Source organism: Protobothrops mucrosquamatus, unplaced genomic scaffold (assembly GCF_001527695.2).
Source record: "Protobothrops mucrosquamatus isolate PMUCROS unplaced genomic scaffold, P.Mucros_1.0 scaffold_125, whole genome shotgun sequence".
Taxonomy (NCBI): Eukaryota; Metazoa; Chordata; class Lepidosauria; order Squamata; family Viperidae; genus Protobothrops; species Protobothrops mucrosquamatus.
This window is the reverse complement of record NW_015386201.1, coordinates 2,057,533-2,065,861: the sequence shown is the minus strand read 5'-3', so window position 1 is coordinate 2,065,861 and position 8,329 is coordinate 2,057,533. Positions and strand designations below refer to the sequence as shown.

Here is an 8,329-nt window from a genome sequence, read left to right as displayed (position 1 = left end):
TGTATCTAGAATAAGTTATCCAATTTTCAAACAGAATGAAAATCACTTACCTACAGTGTCTCCGTCTTTCTTGAAGACCAATCCAATTTATTTGCCTTTATCCAGCACACTAATGTCACAAAACCATTCATCTGCCATGTTTCCAAACTTCTTAAATGTAGTTCCTGAAACAATATCAATTTGGTCACAAACAGCCAAGAAACAGAGGTAAAATTGTTGGATTCTCTGAGCTTTCTTTTCTTCTTGCAGAGTTTCATTATCAGCATAAGTAACATCAGTGTGCTGGGGAAGGACATTTAGAATAGAATAGAGCTGGAAGGGACCTTGACGTTCTTCTAGTCCAGCCCCCTGCTCAAGCAGGAGAACCTATACCATCTCAGACAGGTGATTGTCCAGTCTCTTCTTAAAGATCTCCAATGATGGGGCGCCCACGATTTCTGGGAGTAGGCTGTTCCACTGGTTGATTTTCCTCACTGTCAGGATGTTGGTTGCTTCTCTCCTTTTCTTTAGACTAGCCAAACCCAAGTCTCACAGCCATTCTTTGTATGTTTTAGCCTCCAGGCCTTTGATCATCCTAGTTGCTCTTCTCTCAACATCTTTTTTGTGATATGGTGACCAGAATTGGCTGCAGTATTCCAGCTGTGGTCTTACTAGAGCTTTGTAAAGCGGTACTAGTACTTTGTGTGATCTTGATGTATGCCTGTTTATACAACCCAGGATTGTATTAGCTTTTCTGGTTGCTGCTGCACACTGCTGGCTCATAGTCAAGTGATTGTCCACTAGGATTCCAAGGTCTCTCTCACAGTTACTGTTTTTATGCCCAATCTGTATTCGTGCCTTTGTTTTTTCCTACCTAAGTGTAGGACTTTGCTTTTCTACATGTTGAAACTTTCTTGGATAAGGCCCATTGTTCGAGTTTGTCAAGATCTTTTTGGATCCTGAGTTTGTCTTCTGGAGTGTTGGCTATTCCTGACAGTTTGGTGTCATCTGCAAATTTGATGAGTTCCCCTTCATTTTCCTCGTCTAAGTCATTTATGAAGATGTTGAAGAGTACTGGGCCTAAGACGGAACTTTGTGGTATCCCACTGCTTTCTCCTCTCCATGTGGATGTAGTGCTGTTGGGGACTACTCGTTGAATGCAGTTTGTTAGCCAGCTACAGATCCATCTGGTGGAGATGTTGTCTATTCCAGCTTTTTCTAGCTTGTCAATTAGTAGGTTGTGGTCTTCTACCAACCTTGATTGGGGTATTGTTACTTCCTCGATTACTTTTTGAATGAATATTGTTTCTTTCTTGATTGTTTCGGTTTATCTGGTTCCTGTTCATCTGGGTATGGTGTGTGGGTAATATGGTAATATGGTATGTATGGTATGGTGGGTATGGTAATAAGTGTGTGTGAGGAAGAAGGATGAATTTAAGGCCTTGTTTCAAGTCCTTGAAACAAGCTCTTCTAACTTCATAGGAAGTGTTCCACCAATGTTTCAATCTTACTGGACTGTTTAGAGCTATTAAAAATTCTGTAAGTACTTTTCTCTCCAACAAAACCCCAAATCAAACTTGTCTCCACCCAACTCCATGACAACTGATTTGGAAGTTCTGATTCTATCCAGTATAGTGACATTATTGATAAAACATCAGTCACAAAATAGGTCATGGATAGGCAACCTTTCTAACTTTGAGGACCACAGCAAGGTAAGATTTCATCAAAAGGATGAATATTAGGACATCATGAGATAAAGTTAGATAAAGATAAACCCCATGTATGACATTGCATTGCAAGCACAAAAAAGTATATCTCTTGAGGGTCACACAAGCTATTGGATTAGTTGGCCAGAACATCATATGCAAATTCCCCTCTTCCTGTCTGTTCACTTCCATTCCTATGATCCTGAGCAAGGTCATTAAGAGAAACAGAGCAATAAGATTTCTTCCTTCCTCCAGAGACATGCTCACAACTGCTTGTTTTCTGCTAAAATTAGAAATGTCCAATAATAAGGTCCCTTTTCATTGCAAAGTTGCCCACCATGCTCAAGTTGAAAACTATCCTGCTGGTTAAAAGTGGAACTAATCCAGCACTCAACCTGCAGAACTAGTTTAGGCAGATACTATGACAGTATCAAAAGTGAGAGTTTACTAATAATCAGTCACCAGCTAAACTTAAGTAGCCTGAGTCTAACTGGCATCTTAAAATGCCACTCTATGGTTCCTCTGTCAATAAGGATGGATTCCTCTTTAATTCTTTTTTTTTTTTTTGCATTTAAATGACAGGAACAGGTGGGGAATTTATTAATTGAGATGTTATCTTAAGGGTGCATTGAGTAGCTGTACGCAGCCTTCAGCTGGCTGTCAATGGCTACAGGAAAAGAGGGACTTTCTATATTCTGGGTCACAAATCCTGATTCCCTTCTCCCACGCAGCCCATGCAGAGCTCCGTCAGTCAAGAACCATCGAGCTGGCTGCTGAGCTGGCAAAGAGCGAACGTTCCCTTTCAACGAAGCTGGCTCACGGATATAGGTGCAATTCACACCGTCGGGCGTGGGCGAATACCATGATGTTTCCACAGTGGCCTACAAAGCGGGTGGGGTCGATTGGGAAACGACCACAAATTCTTAAAAGAATAAGCCCAGTGAAAATTGGCAGCAGAGAAGAGGAAAAGGACAACTTGGCTGCCACACTAACTCGACTCCCCTTGTGCCTCACGTACGCGCGCTCCCCTCCCCTCTTTAACGACCACAGCTGCTTCTGAGGAGACAGCACCCAACTGGGGCGGGGGAGGGGAAAGATCTCTGCGCCTTACCGCTCTCTGCGCGGGATTGGTTGGAGGAAGGGGAGGGGGCTTTAACTTAACGGGCGCGCGCGAAATGGGGCGTCCTCGAATACGCTGCGTGTGTCGACCGCGCCCCTCCCTTTGCCGTGCGCGCGCTAGCTGCGTCTTCCGATCCCTCCCTCCGACCCTAGCAGCTAGGAAAGCAGGCTGGCGGTAGGGTGGGCAGGCGTGATCGGTGGTGGCGGTTTCTGGGGGATTGCGAGCGCGATCCAGGCGACCGCTGGAGCCCTACGGGTGGGCAGAGGCGCTGCCTCTCTCCCCCTTAGTCGTGGGGAGGCATTAATTTCGCTGGTTCATCTTTAATACTAAGGTTGGGCGCGTCAGCCCCCTCCCCCTTTCCATCATCGCCTCTTGCTGACGATCTTGGTGGGGGAGAGCGCGCGGGACTGGAGAGGCCGATTTCGGCACCTCCCTGCTTTTTTCGTTTTTTCCAATTTTGATCATTATCATCGAGAAACAATCCTGATAGTACCGACCGAAATTTGAATAGTGCCACATTTGCGGGATTCACCGAGCCAATCTGAGAGAGTTTAAAAGCAGCTGAGTCTTTAGTCTCTGCTGAAGCGTGTCTTCTTCCCCAGCCCTTTTATGTCTCCCCACACTTACTTTATTGACACCCTTTCAAAATATTCGAGGGGAGGCGTTGGATTCCTCGCCGCATCTTCCTAAAATCCAGAATCCTGTTCAGGAGGAGGAGACGAGGAAAGAGCAACCAGGTTAGTGATGACTTGTCGAAAGCCTTTCGACTAGAAATTGCCTCAGCTTCTGTGTTCAGGAAGGAAAATGTGCACACGTAGGTTATTTTAGAATTTTTTGTCTAAGTACTGATGCTTAAGGGTTAGTGGTGATATGCAATCTCAGCTATGTAAAAAATATTTCTTGCTAGTTTTACATTAAAACAAAGCCTCTGTTGTACTTACCTTTGGATGGAAGAAAATAGTCTGCTGCATAGAAAATACTTTATTGAAGTGTGCTACTTTAAAATATGTTTGTAATGAAATAAGTATGCTGTTAAATCATGACTTTCCCCTTCAGAGTTGCAGTTCTGCTTTTTCTTTTTTTCAATTTAATTTTTTGTACAATAAGAGGATTTTGAAGGCATGTTTTTGCTAAATGATTCAAAATATTTTTATCCCATTAGAATCATATTTATGGGTAGTAAGTTTCATTTTGTCCAGTTTGAATGCTCCCTTAGGATCTTAATGAAATCTAATTTTAGATTACATTTAACAGTTTGAACATATACACTTTGTATCATCCTTTTTCTTTCTTCAGTAAGGCCTTAAATGTAGAAAGCTAACCTGAATTCTCTCTTTTTCTTGTTTTCCAGATACTGGTGATGCCAGGTACAGTCTTTGTAAGGGCCCTGTTCTGAAGAAGATCCGAACAAGGCATTTGTGTGCTTTGAATGATTACTCTTCTAAGCTTAATATTCTTTTTTCCTTTGTTTATTCTCCTTTCCATGGAAGTAATTTGAGGATTAAACCTCCCAACCAAATTACTTTAGTCATCAGAACAACAGTTAGGTGTGGACCATCAGGGTACCAGGCAAAAACAATTCCCATGACACCTTTCTTTTTTGGAGATTCAATGACCAAATCATTCTTGAAGAATCAAAAGGCACTGAGAGGACTTGATTATCCTCCAAGTGGGTGGTAAAAGGGAGAGGAAAAAGAGAAAGTTCCAGAAATATCTCTTGTCAGAAAGGAGGGCAGAAGCAACAGTTCATAATCATTGCTGTTTTTCTCACTTTTGTCTGGTAAGTTATACCGTGATTATTTAATTTTTTCACCTTACCACTGTCTTATGAAATAGTGCTAGATTAAGGAAGGGAAGAAACAGGGGAGGAGGAGTTTTGGGCATGGTCTTATACAATAATTTGGCATTAGGTTATGCAGGATGGATGTTCAAATAGCTTGTGTCCTGAATAGACATCTCAACAAAAAGAAACACTTACAGTATGCAGAGGAACTTCCTTAATATCCTAAAGAAAGTAAAAATGGAGTTGTTCTTTCTGATGTGTGGAATTATGGGAAAGAATTTAAAGGGTAATTAGCTTCATAAGTAGCTGAAAGTAGTTGGCTGAGTTTTCCCTTATGGACAAGTGAGCAGAAAAAGTTTTTCAAAAGATGTTACAAAAGATGTGCAGGAGAAATATTTCTTCTTCACCAGGCTGTGGCGTCCTTTGCAAATAAAAGCGAAGTAGAGGAGGTGTATTAGGTAGATTGATGCAGTCAAAAAGCATGTTTGATCCCCTGGTTTCTGTGGTTATTTCTCTAAAAGGAATGTAGCAGTTGATGACTGGCTAATGTTTATGTTGCCTTTTTGTGAAGATATTTAATTTAAAACTTACATTGGTGCATAACATGCAAAAGGAGGCAGATTAATGCAAAATTGGAATTAATAATTATATTTAGTTCAACTGGATTTTCATTTTGTAAATTTTAAATATTTGTTTATATGGAACAGAGAACTACATTTTTAATATGAGTTTTATATAGTTTGCACCAAATCTATATTGATTCTTTTCACCTATTAATTTTTAATGTTACCTTTTTTAAAAGGTAGCCTTTTAAACAAGTGTTTATGAATAACAATTATGATTTTAAACTACTATACCATAGATAATATTTGGAATTCTCTACCACAGGAGGTTACCTTTGTTATTTTTTTCCATATGTGGTTCTCTCAGATTAAATAAAAAAAAAATATTCATCCTGTCATATGATGAAGGGATGCATCTACCAGATTATCTCACTTTTTCCCAGGGCATAAATATTTCAGTTGATTAAATTCTTCCCAGAGAAACATACTGCAAAGAAGCAGTATGCTTAGATAGTGTTTGACTGTATCAAGATACCTTGCCTGTGTTGTGGGAAAAATAGGAGGAGGAAAAAGTATTTAGATATTTTGCTGCCTTGAGTTATTTATAAAAATAAGGGGAAAATAAAAATAAACAAATGCAAATAATTATATCTATCTTACAGATAAAAGCTTTAATCATGTAACATTTAAACATGTAATAGGCTTCTAGTTTTTATTAAATGATACTGTGCAAAAAGGATTGGATTGCAAAAAGTATTGGTCACCTGAGCTTCATATTTGGATCCATGTTCCAAATTATTATTGTACTAATAACAGAATTTATGCTATATCTATGCTTTATCACATTCTTATTATCTAAAGTCTTGATTTGAGACCATCAGTCTGGATTTTAATTCCCACTTGACTATATATAAGGAACACTGACAAATATAGGACAGAATTCCATTCTGTTATGATGGCTCATACATTGAGGACTACCTGTATAGGAATTAGCAAAATATTAACATTAATATTTGAAAGTCATTGAGTGACAGAAGCCCATTAATGTATGCTGGGAAACATGGCAAAAATAACATCTTCAATTTTATTCTTATTTTTATTTCATATTTTAAGGTATTAAAAACTTTGCTTCATGGATTGGCAATCTTTAAAGAGGCCCCATATAATTTTGTGCAATATCAAGTGAATAGTACTCAAAAATAAAACATGTTTTGTTTTGCATTTTTAAAATTAAAAACTCTGAAATTTTGTTCTCTTACACAAACAGACTTTGTGAAAGTTAAGTGCCTAGATGGTGACCATCATTAATTTTTAATTTGACATTAGGTAACACTTTTTCTGTATTTGTTTTTTATACAATGCAGCAAGCATACTAGAAATGGTAACTCCAAACACACTTTGTATGTGGCTTTGAACCTCTTACTTATATTCTCCCACACTGAAAAATATTTCGGAAGTCATAATGTCAGATTTTAAAAATAAACAACCAAATGACTTTCCACCAGCTTTTTGGTGAAAAATAAAAGAATGTATTTTTTTGGCAGGCTTAGCACATCTAGAAAAGTGAAACTGCCCCAAGCAACTCGGAAGATATTTCCAATCTAATTCTTAATGGCATTATTAATTTCCAAACTGCACACTGCAGCAGATTACTTAAAAATGCTTTTAATAAAAATTGTAGTCCCTATTTATTCAAAGATTCTCCAAAACTGTTGTATAGTTCTCCTTCCCCCCAAAAAGATAGGCTAAATCTGATTCCTGGAATTTAGCCTGTTATTATAAGCATCAAAACAAATTGATTTTAGCACAATAGATTCAAAGAAGATCTCAAAATGAAATAAAAATAATAGCAAAGTTGTGATATGGAGTACATAAGCTATGAGGTCTAGGAACATCTGAAAGAATAACAGTTGCTGGATCAGAGATGTTTGTAAAAAAGTTCAAGTGGCATAAATAGAATAGTGACAGAACAAATGGGAGCGTGCTTTGTGTATCAGTAAGCCAAGAAAAAAATGAAAGCTTTGTCACTTGTCTTTTCATTTTTTTTATCTTGCATGTGAAGTATGCAGGTTCTGTTACTTGTCTCCATAAATACATAGTTGATGAAAATGAAAGCTGAATTGATAACTTTAGAATTATATCAACTATTTATTCAATGTATGTGGTCACCCACTACTTTATACACAAACACACATACATATTTTTATTTAAAATATTGATTAGAATAGTAAAAGCTAACACAAATTTAAATTTAAAGAGAAAGGAATAGGAACAAAGAATAAAAATTGAAGAAAAAGTGGGAATATAATAAAGAAAAAATATATACAGTATATATGATTTCCAATCTTCATCGCAAATATAAACAAATGTAGTGGCTTTCCACTTCTATCAAGAGTATAAACAAATATATCTTCATCCCATATCCTATATCTTATCCATAAAACATCAACTTTTCAATCATGACATCAGCCAAAAATCTATAAAGTATTTTTTTTTTCAATAAATTTTTTTTATTATTTTCATCATAAAAAAAAACCTCACAAATATGACACAATATAATATAAAACCCACATCCCCCACCCCCCCACCCCCCGAGACTTCCCAAACCTAATCCCAGGATAGTATTCAAATATAAGTAAACAATTAATAATATCTCTAACTCCACAAGGTGTATAAATTTTACATGGATAAGTGAAATATATATATAAAAGAAAAAAGAAAAAAGACCAGTTAATTAAAAACCTAAGTTATATTCCACTATTCTATGCTTCTTTTGTATATAAACAATCCATCTTCTCCATATAGATAAAAATTGTTCATTTGAGTAATTCTTCAGATATGCTGAAATCTTTGCCATTTCAGCAAGATGCGAAACTTTCAATCTCCAATCTTCCATTGTTGGTAAAATTTTGCTCTTCCAGTTTTGAGCTATCAACAAACGGGCAGCAGTTAAACAATGCAACATCAAATTAGTTTCTTTTACATCCAAATTTTGTGTAATACCTAGGAGAAACAGGTGAGGCAAAAAGGTAATCCTTCTTTTAAATATTTGTTGCAAGTTCCACCACAATTTTATCCAAAAGGCTTTAATAACCTTGCAAGTCCACCACATATGAAAAAAAGTTGCATCTAGTTGTCCACACCTCCAGCATTTGGATTCATAATTCTCATAAATGCG

The 8,329-nt window shown here is 37.3% G+C and overlaps 1 protein-coding gene across 1 annotated transcript in view; it reads left to right on the top strand.

The window, feature by feature from the left end:
- The first annotated feature begins 4,495 nt into the window (after positions 1–4,495).
- The window catches only part of RIMKLB (ribosomal modification protein rimK like family member B), a 75,774-nt gene continuing 71,940 nt past the window's right edge, over positions 4,496–8,329 (top strand). Inside the window, exon 1 of the mRNA XM_015817168.1 lies at positions 4,496–4,585. The gene's annotated coding sequence lies outside the window, so the exon portion shown is untranslated. The remainder of the gene's footprint in view (positions 4,586–8,329) is intronic.